The sequence below is a fragment of the Microtus ochrogaster genome, chromosome 6 (genome assembly GCF_000317375.1).
Source record: "Microtus ochrogaster isolate Prairie Vole_2 chromosome 6, MicOch1.0, whole genome shotgun sequence".
Classification (NCBI taxonomy): Eukaryota; Metazoa; Chordata; class Mammalia; order Rodentia; family Cricetidae; genus Microtus; species Microtus ochrogaster.
In genome coordinates this window covers 47946114-47954253 of record NC_022013.1, presented here as the reverse complement: position 1 = coordinate 47954253, position 8140 = coordinate 47946114, and positions in this window count along the sequence as shown.

Here is an 8140-nt window from a genome sequence, read left to right as displayed (position 1 = left end):
AAGCAAGCTTTATTCCAGAAAAAGGAAAAGGAAAAAAAAATCCCCTTGGGGCACACAAAGCTTATCAGCTATAGCTGTAGCCACAGCCAGAGATCGGGCTTCTATGGTAGTGGGGGCTGGGGCTGGGCCTCCTCTTATGGTAAAATCAAGCACCAGGGGTGAGTCAAAGAGCTTTTACATCCTTGAGGTCAGGCTTAAAGTCACATTACATCTTAAGGTTTACAGCTTTTGGTCATAGGACATTAGATTGTTAGCCTAGGATGTTCGCGAAAGCCTAGGGCTGTCACTGTCTCTGGAAGAATGCAAGGCAGAGAGAGGAGAGTCACACAGGGGGACGGTTTAAAAATGAAGGGAATACAAGCAGATGGTCCCACAGAGGCAAGAGTTGTTAGAAGCTAGTCTTTGTCTGCAGTACCTGCCTAGCTGGGAAGCTGGGAGGTGGGAGACAATGGTTAAAAGTTTACCTCTGTACACAGCTGCCTCCAGGATGTCTGCTCTTAAGGCAGAAAGTGTTTGCAAAAGGTTAACAGTGGTTTCCAGCTTTATTTTTTCTCCCAAAATGTGTTTGAGTTTACAGCTTTCTATTTCTATATTTCTGGACTGAACCATTTATTTATTTTGGTTTTTCAAGACAGGATTTCTCTGTAGCTTTATGGAACCTGTCCTAGAACTAGCTCTTGTATACCACGCTGGCCTTGGACTCACAGAGATCTGCCTGCCTCTGCCTCCTGAGTGCTGGGATTAAAGGTATGCACCACCACCGCCCGGCTGAACACTTTATTCCTATATTGTATTCCTGGACTCTTCAGCATCACCGTGCTGGCCCAATACCATTATTCTTAAAGTCCTAGTTAGCAATCACTGGTTATCTATAGTGCTATAATTGTAAAATAAAATTTCCAAATACAGAAAATAATACAATATTTAAAATTTGATTAGAATCCAAGTCACTAAGGTCTTAAGGTAAAATTGGCAATAGCTTGTGGGCCAGGAGTCTTCTAGTTCCAAGGCTGCGGCAGGTGTGCCTATGGTTTCTGATGATGTCCCCGAGGACAAAAACCACACCACCACTGTCATTTTATAGAGGGAGTGGCAAGACTTGCAAGTTGACCAGGTCTGGGCCCTGTGTGCTCCAAAGCCCTGTGACATATGTATAAGGGCAAGTCCCAGAGAGGACAGAGCTAGTTCCCCAGCTCGAAGGCCCTCTTGCTGATTCCTGCCTCACCACCTAACCCTGAGAAGTGCACAGTTGTGTTCCTATACAAACACAACTTCAACACAACGTGTTCCTGTTTGAACACATTTCTTTTATATCAGTTGGAAAAGAAATCAATTTCTTAGAGATTCCTTTCCAAAGGTATATATCCTGATAATTAATGCCTTAACTAATAGCTAGAACTGTTCACCTGCTGTGTGGGCGGTGAGGTGGAAAGTTTGGGAAGTTTAGGCCTGCCAATCCTCCAGGAAAACTGGTTTTTCCTGAGACTTCACAAATATCCCAGTGCATATAAAGGAAAGAGCACACCCAGGCATTATCTATCTAAAGAACTGTTTATCCACGGCCCAGGGCTGGAATGTTAATGTTGCCTAATAACCAAAGAACGTGTTCCATCCTGAAACCTTTTTTGTACATCCAGCTGGGAAGTGCAAGAAGTTCCTGGCCACCAAAGCACAAGGCACAGGGACACCGCCTGGAATGCTTGTGGCTCTGGCTCTGGCAAACCCAGATGCTAAGAAGAGACAAAAACAAACGAACAAACAAACAACAAACAAACAAACAAACAAACAAAAAAACCAAACCTGTCTGGGTCTCCTGCCACAAGGATCCTGGGTTCTTGACTGTGTGAGGAACCAGGGACTTGAGAAAGACCTAGACAAATTCCACCCTGGGGCCTCTGATTGCGGGACTACTTTTAATGGCAGGAGATGGATATGGAATTCAGGGCAAGGATTGTTGTGGAGGTGGGGAGAGGGCTGCTTGCAACGCGCCGGCTGGGGCTTCTAGCTAACACACAGGAAAGCAGACCTCCAGGAGAGAGGGACTCTGGGAGATTTGCGAGTGCAGGCTGAGAAGTCGGGCCGTGACTGAACCGAGAGACCTGCGGAGAAGGAAGAAGATGCGGTACAGTTGCAGGTCCCAGTAGTGTCCCCTCGCATGTTATCTGAAATCACATTCAAAGGGTACATCCTAGGGAAACCCTGCCTGGGTCTCCCCCTTCCGCCTTTTGAGACGACAACAGAAGCTGCCGGGTAGGTGTGTTAACAACGATGGAAAAATACATCCTACACCTAAGCTCAAACTCAAGCGGGGTGGGGGCTGGGGGCTAGGCCTCTGGGAACCAACGGTGAGGAAAGAAAAGAAAGGTATTCCAAGAAAGGGGTTGTCTTTGTAACTCCCTCTAAACAAAATAAGGTCCCTCACAAGTCCAGCTTCAATAGACTCCCTTGAGAACCACCAAGCGACACATTACACCTAAGCCTATACAGACCCCTACCTAGTGTGGGGCACAGGCTTCGGACACCCTCAGCTAGCAGGCAAAGCTCCTCCCACAAGCCACATTCCTTTTCCAGCTGCGCGCCAGACCGGCCAGAGCCAAGCTGGAGCACTCCCTAGGGATCAGCAGGAATGCAAAACAGAGCGGAACTGAGCTCCGGGAAGATTCCTATCCAAGCGAGTTTTTATGAGGCTCACAAAGGACGTCAGAACAACCAAGACCCACTGGAACACGGCCCCGTCTGGAAATCGCTGAGGGTGAATGAAACGCTCCAGTTAATTAGAATTTCTCTTTGGAGGGAAGAGAACACTGTTCAACACAGCTATTAGCTGTTTGAATATTGGGAGAGAAACCCAGTAGTTTATTAAGGTTTGAGGAAAAGTAATAAGATTCATTTATGAGCTGAGCTCTTAAAACCTCAACTTCATTTTTATGCATTAGTGGCATCTGTTCTTTCTTTCTTTCCTCCTCTTCCTCTCTCCCTTCTCTCTCTTCCTTCTTCCCCCCCCTTCTTTCACCTCCCTCATTTTCCCCCTCCTCCATTGAATAAAATCTCATATTGGGGCCCAGGTCAGTCTTGAACTTGTGCCAATCCTCCTGCCTCAGCCTCCGGAGTGTGGGGATTTCATGTGTCGCATCACCATGTCCAGCTCAAGGGCTCCATTCTTCACAACACGGTGAATGCTGTAAAATAAAAAGAAAGAAAAATGAGCGCAGATGAAGCTGTGCTTCCTGATCCTAAACCCTAAGCACCTGTTCATGCTGTCAATGAAAGGCGCAGTTCTTGGAGGGGGGTGGGTGAGAGAGGGTTCAATCTGGAGCCAGATAGGAGTAACCATGGCCCAGGAACACAGATTGCAGCTCACCCCAAACATGTTCCAATGGAGAAACAGTTACGTAAGCTTTTATTGTTACAGGCTCTTTCCAAGAAGATGTATGGGAATATCAGGTCAGGGCTGCCACAGCACAGCGGGTTGTTTCGGATGTTCTCTGATGGCATCCTAAGCTTTGGATGGGTGAAAATCAGTGACCTAAGCTAACACCATAGGACAGTCACAAGAGTAGATCAGACCAGAAGGGAAGAATGGCAAACTGCTAGTGTGAAGATTCCCCCTGGACCTGCAATGTTCCAGCCCTCCATGTGATATCACTATGCTCTCAATGCCTTGTTTGCACGTTGCTTCAGTTGTGCTAGCTTGAGCCTTTCAGACCTAGGCTGCAAAGCTTGTTTGCTGGACCTTCAAGACCATAATCATGCAGGAGAGCAGTCACCACAGACTGTCACTGAACCCTGGCAAGATACTTTAGCTTCTGTCATACCAAGGCTACCAGGGTGACAGTATCTGTGTCAGCATTCAACTGAGATTCCAAAATGCTGTGTGAGGAAATCCAACTTTCTGGGGGAACCTCAGAGGCCCTTCTTTGGTATCAAAGAGTGATGTGGGAGTGATTTCTTATTAATAAAGAAACTGCCTAGGCCCCTTGATAGGCCAACCCTTAAGTGGGTGGAGTAAACAGAACAGAGGGCTGGGAGAAAGAAGCTGAGTCAGTGAGTCGCCATGATTGTCCCACTCCAGACAGACACAGGTTAAGATCTTTCCTGGTAAGCCAGCTCGTGGGCTACAAAGATTAATAGAAATGGATTAGATTAATATGTAAGAGCTAGCCAATAAGAGGCTGGAACTAATGGGGCCAGGCAGTGTTTAAAAGAATACAGTTTCCGTGTAATTATTTCGGGTATAAAGCTAGCCGTATAGGTGGCCGGGTGCTAGGGATGCAGCCCCGCCTCTCTTAATTCAACAAAAGAGAATCCTCCTGGATCCAGGACTTCTAGGAGGTCCTGGTGGACAGGAAGAGAACCCATAGCCCTACACAAGCAGCCTCTTACTGAATGGCAGAGCGTAACTGAACATGTGTTCACAGGCAGATACAGCAGGGCAACACTCAGCTCTGGGTTGCCAAGGAGCCCTGTCCCCATTGGCACAGCAGAGAGGATATCTTAAATCCTTGCAGAGAGGCGTTTTCTATGTGTGGCGTTGGCAGGTGGGGGTGGTGGCCTGGTGCTTAGCTTCAAACCCCAGGATTGGTATGGACTCAGCAGATGCTTCCATAAACTAAATGAACTAATTTCAGTTCCCATCCTGCTGAGAGCTTATGTAACAGTAGGCCTGTGGTTCGGCTTTTCCATCTGTTTGGTAGGCAGGGGCCCCAAGAGAAGGCCCATAAAAAAGGTTCTGAAGAATTTAGAGTTGCCTCTGCGTTGTTTGATCTAAATTATGGGCAGATGTCAAACTGTCATTGTGACAATGGCACCATTCTCTTCACCGTCTTTCTTCTGACCAGAGGCTTCTCTAGCTTGACACCATGGCTCACACCTACAATCCTAGCACTCTCAGAGGCTGAGGCAGGAGGACTGCCAGGAATTCAATGCCAACGCCAGCCTGAGCTACAGAGCGAGACCCTGTCTTAATTTCTCTTTCCTGATGCCATGATAAACTACCAGGATAAAAGCAACTCAAGGGAGAAAGGAAACATTTACCTTAGCTCACAGTTCAAGGCTATAGCTCCTGGTGACTGGGAGGTCCAGACTACAGTCAGTCATGTGGTGTCTGCAGTCTGGAAGCTGAGAGCAAGCAAAGCTACCGCACAACCCCTCCTCTGCTTAACCAGTGAAGGATGGGCAACATTGAAGCTTCAGCCAGGGAACGGTGGCATTCAAGACACTCACGGTGCAGGGTTTCCCACATTAAAGTAATCAAGAGAGTCCCGCACAGGTGTGTCTCCCAGGTGGCTACAGATTTTATCAAGCACACAATTAACATTAACTGCCACAGACTCAGAAAAACTCCAAGCCAACCGTTTCTCCCGCTTGCGAAAACCTTTTCTTCCAAAGTCAAAGCTACTTTCATTATGATAGTTGACATTTTGGAACTCGATTGGGCTGATTTCCAAGAACTGAGCATTAAAAATGTTTGTTCTCTGTTTTAAATAAGACGGCTTTCCTATGCTACTCCACAGCAACTCATTTCAGTTGCTAACACAGTAACCCTTTCTCTAGTTTTAAATTTAGATTCTGCTAACAACTACAGCTTTACCCATGACTGCCTGAAAGCTTTTGCACACTAAAGCCCTGTGATTTTATCTTATATTTCTATTTAATCTTCCTAACAACTCAATAGGTACTACATTATTCCTTTTCTATGTCTGTACAAACAGACATTAACCCAACAAGGACGTGACAGAACCAATCTTTGACCAAATCTGTACTTCCCAACCCTCCCCTTTTAATTCTGTCAATGACCTGACTATAAAATAGACTTAAGAGACCAGCTGGATGGGCAAAGGCATTCGCCACACAAGCCTGATTACTTGACTTTGATCCCTGGGACCACAGAAAGATGGACGAAGAGAACCAGTTCCACACAGTTATTCTCTAACCTCAGTGTATTCACGGTGGCCAATGTGTCCCTCTCGATCAAATAAAATAATAAAAATAATTTTAAAAGAGAACTTTTTTAGATTAATTTTTTTTTACACATGTGTGTATGGATGCCTGTGGAAGCCAGAAGAGGGCTTGGGATCTCCTGGAGCTGGGCTTACAAATGGTTGGGATCACCAAAGGTCTTGGTGTGGCGCCTGCACCATGGACCAGTTCGCAAGTTGGGCAAGGGGCTGGAGGGGGGGAGAGGGGAGGGAGGGAGAGAAAGGGAGGGGGAGGGAGAAAGAGAAGGGGAAGGGGAAGGGGGGGGAGAGAGAGAGAGAGAGAGAGAGAGAGAGAGAGAGAGAGAGAGATCATCATTGAAACAAGAATGCCCATTTTATTGTGTTCCAGGGCAGTTTATATAGAGCTCTCCTTGACTAATGGCCACACCCTAGCTCTCAGGATTTTTCAGCTGCAAGCTCACCAGAAACCTCCCCTACCATCAGGAACTCATGAGGGTCTCGTGCTCAGTGCAGCTGCAAACATAGGAAAACAAGTTGTTTACTCTGGCAGGCAAGGGGTCATAGAAAGTCAGGGTCTGAGGGTCTGCAGTCCCCAACATTTTGGGAACTTGAGTCTTCTGAAAGAACAGCAAGTGCTCTTAACCACTGAGACATCTCTCTTGCCCCACAGCAGAATTATAAAGCAAGAATCATCAACAAACTCGAGTGTATGAATGTCAGAGCTACTCATTTTTCTTTTTAAAAAGTTTTTAAAACTTATATATACACATGCATTTTTCCTACCTGAATGCCAGTGATCCACATGTATGCATGCAGTGCCCTCGGAGGCCAGAGCAAGTATTGGAGCTCTTAGAACTGGAGTTATGGATGCCTGTGAGCCCCACTGTGGGCACTGGGAACACAACAGAGCCTCTACAGGAATAGTCAATGACTGAACCATTTTCTCCCAAACCTTTTGAGACACTGTCTTAGCATGTGTGTGTGCGTGTGTGTGTGTGTGTGTGTGTGTGTGTGTGCAGACAGGTAAACAGACTTATGAAGCAAGAATCATCAACAAACTAGGGTGTGTTTTTTTTTTTTTTTTTTTGGTTTTTTGAGACAGGGTTTCTCTGTGGCTTTGGAGCCTGTCCTGGAACTAGCTCTTGTAGACCAGGCTTAGGGGGTGTATTTGTGAACGTCAGAATACTCATTGTTTTCCTTTTTTAAAATTTTCAAAATTTTTATGTATATGGAATTGCCTGCCTGCCTGTGGGGCAAGAGAGATGGCTCAGCATATAATATCTAAAACCTTGGCCAGACTTGTAGCAGTCTTCTGGCCTCTTCTGAGTGCTGGAATTATAGGCATGTAATCACCATGCAAGGTTTCTAATTAGCTTAGAATAAGAACCCCCAAAATGATTGTCAATCCTCCAAAAGCCACTGCTGCCTCTACCTCAGATGACCCCATTTAATGTTCTTCACTATTTGGTACAAACTGAATCAGATGAACATAGACACACAAGTTTCTGACATTCTCTAAGCCAAATAGCAGCCGCTAATAAGACTAAAATAAAGCAGAAAAGAATATTGCATGACAGTGCTTGTCATGTAAAGATAATTCTTAAAATATTTTAAATATTAGCCAAGCATGATAACATACATATACCTCTAACCCCTGCACTTGCAAGGCTGAGGCCAGTCTGGGCTACCCAGGGAGTTTGAAACCAAGCTGGGCTGCATTTAAGATGTCTTTTAAAGATAATTCCCACTGTCGGGCATCAAAAGTCCCTGCATCAGCTCTCTTGCCTCACCCGATCTAATGATTACACTTGGGCGTGAAAAACTTGTTCTGTGGCTACTGTTGGCCCTGGCAGGCTCCATCACAGGTATTGTCTTGTACTTGAGAGTGAGAACTGTCTAGTATCATCACGCTGGCTGGAGGCAAAACTCTTGAGAAACCAGTCGGCTTTGGCTGGCAACCATCTACACAAATAATTAGTCTCCAGTGTTCCAACAGCACAAGGGGAGTTTATCCAGTAGCAGCGCCACTCTAGAACGGTGAGAGAAATGTTACACTTAGCTTGTAGGCCAAAATCGCCGGCAATAGCTCAAAAGAATTAAGAGTGGTTCTTTCTTTCTTTCTTTCTTTCTTTCTTCCTTCCTTCCTTCCTTCCTTCCTTCCTTCCTTCCTTCCTTCCTTTCTTTCTTTCTTTCTTTCTTTC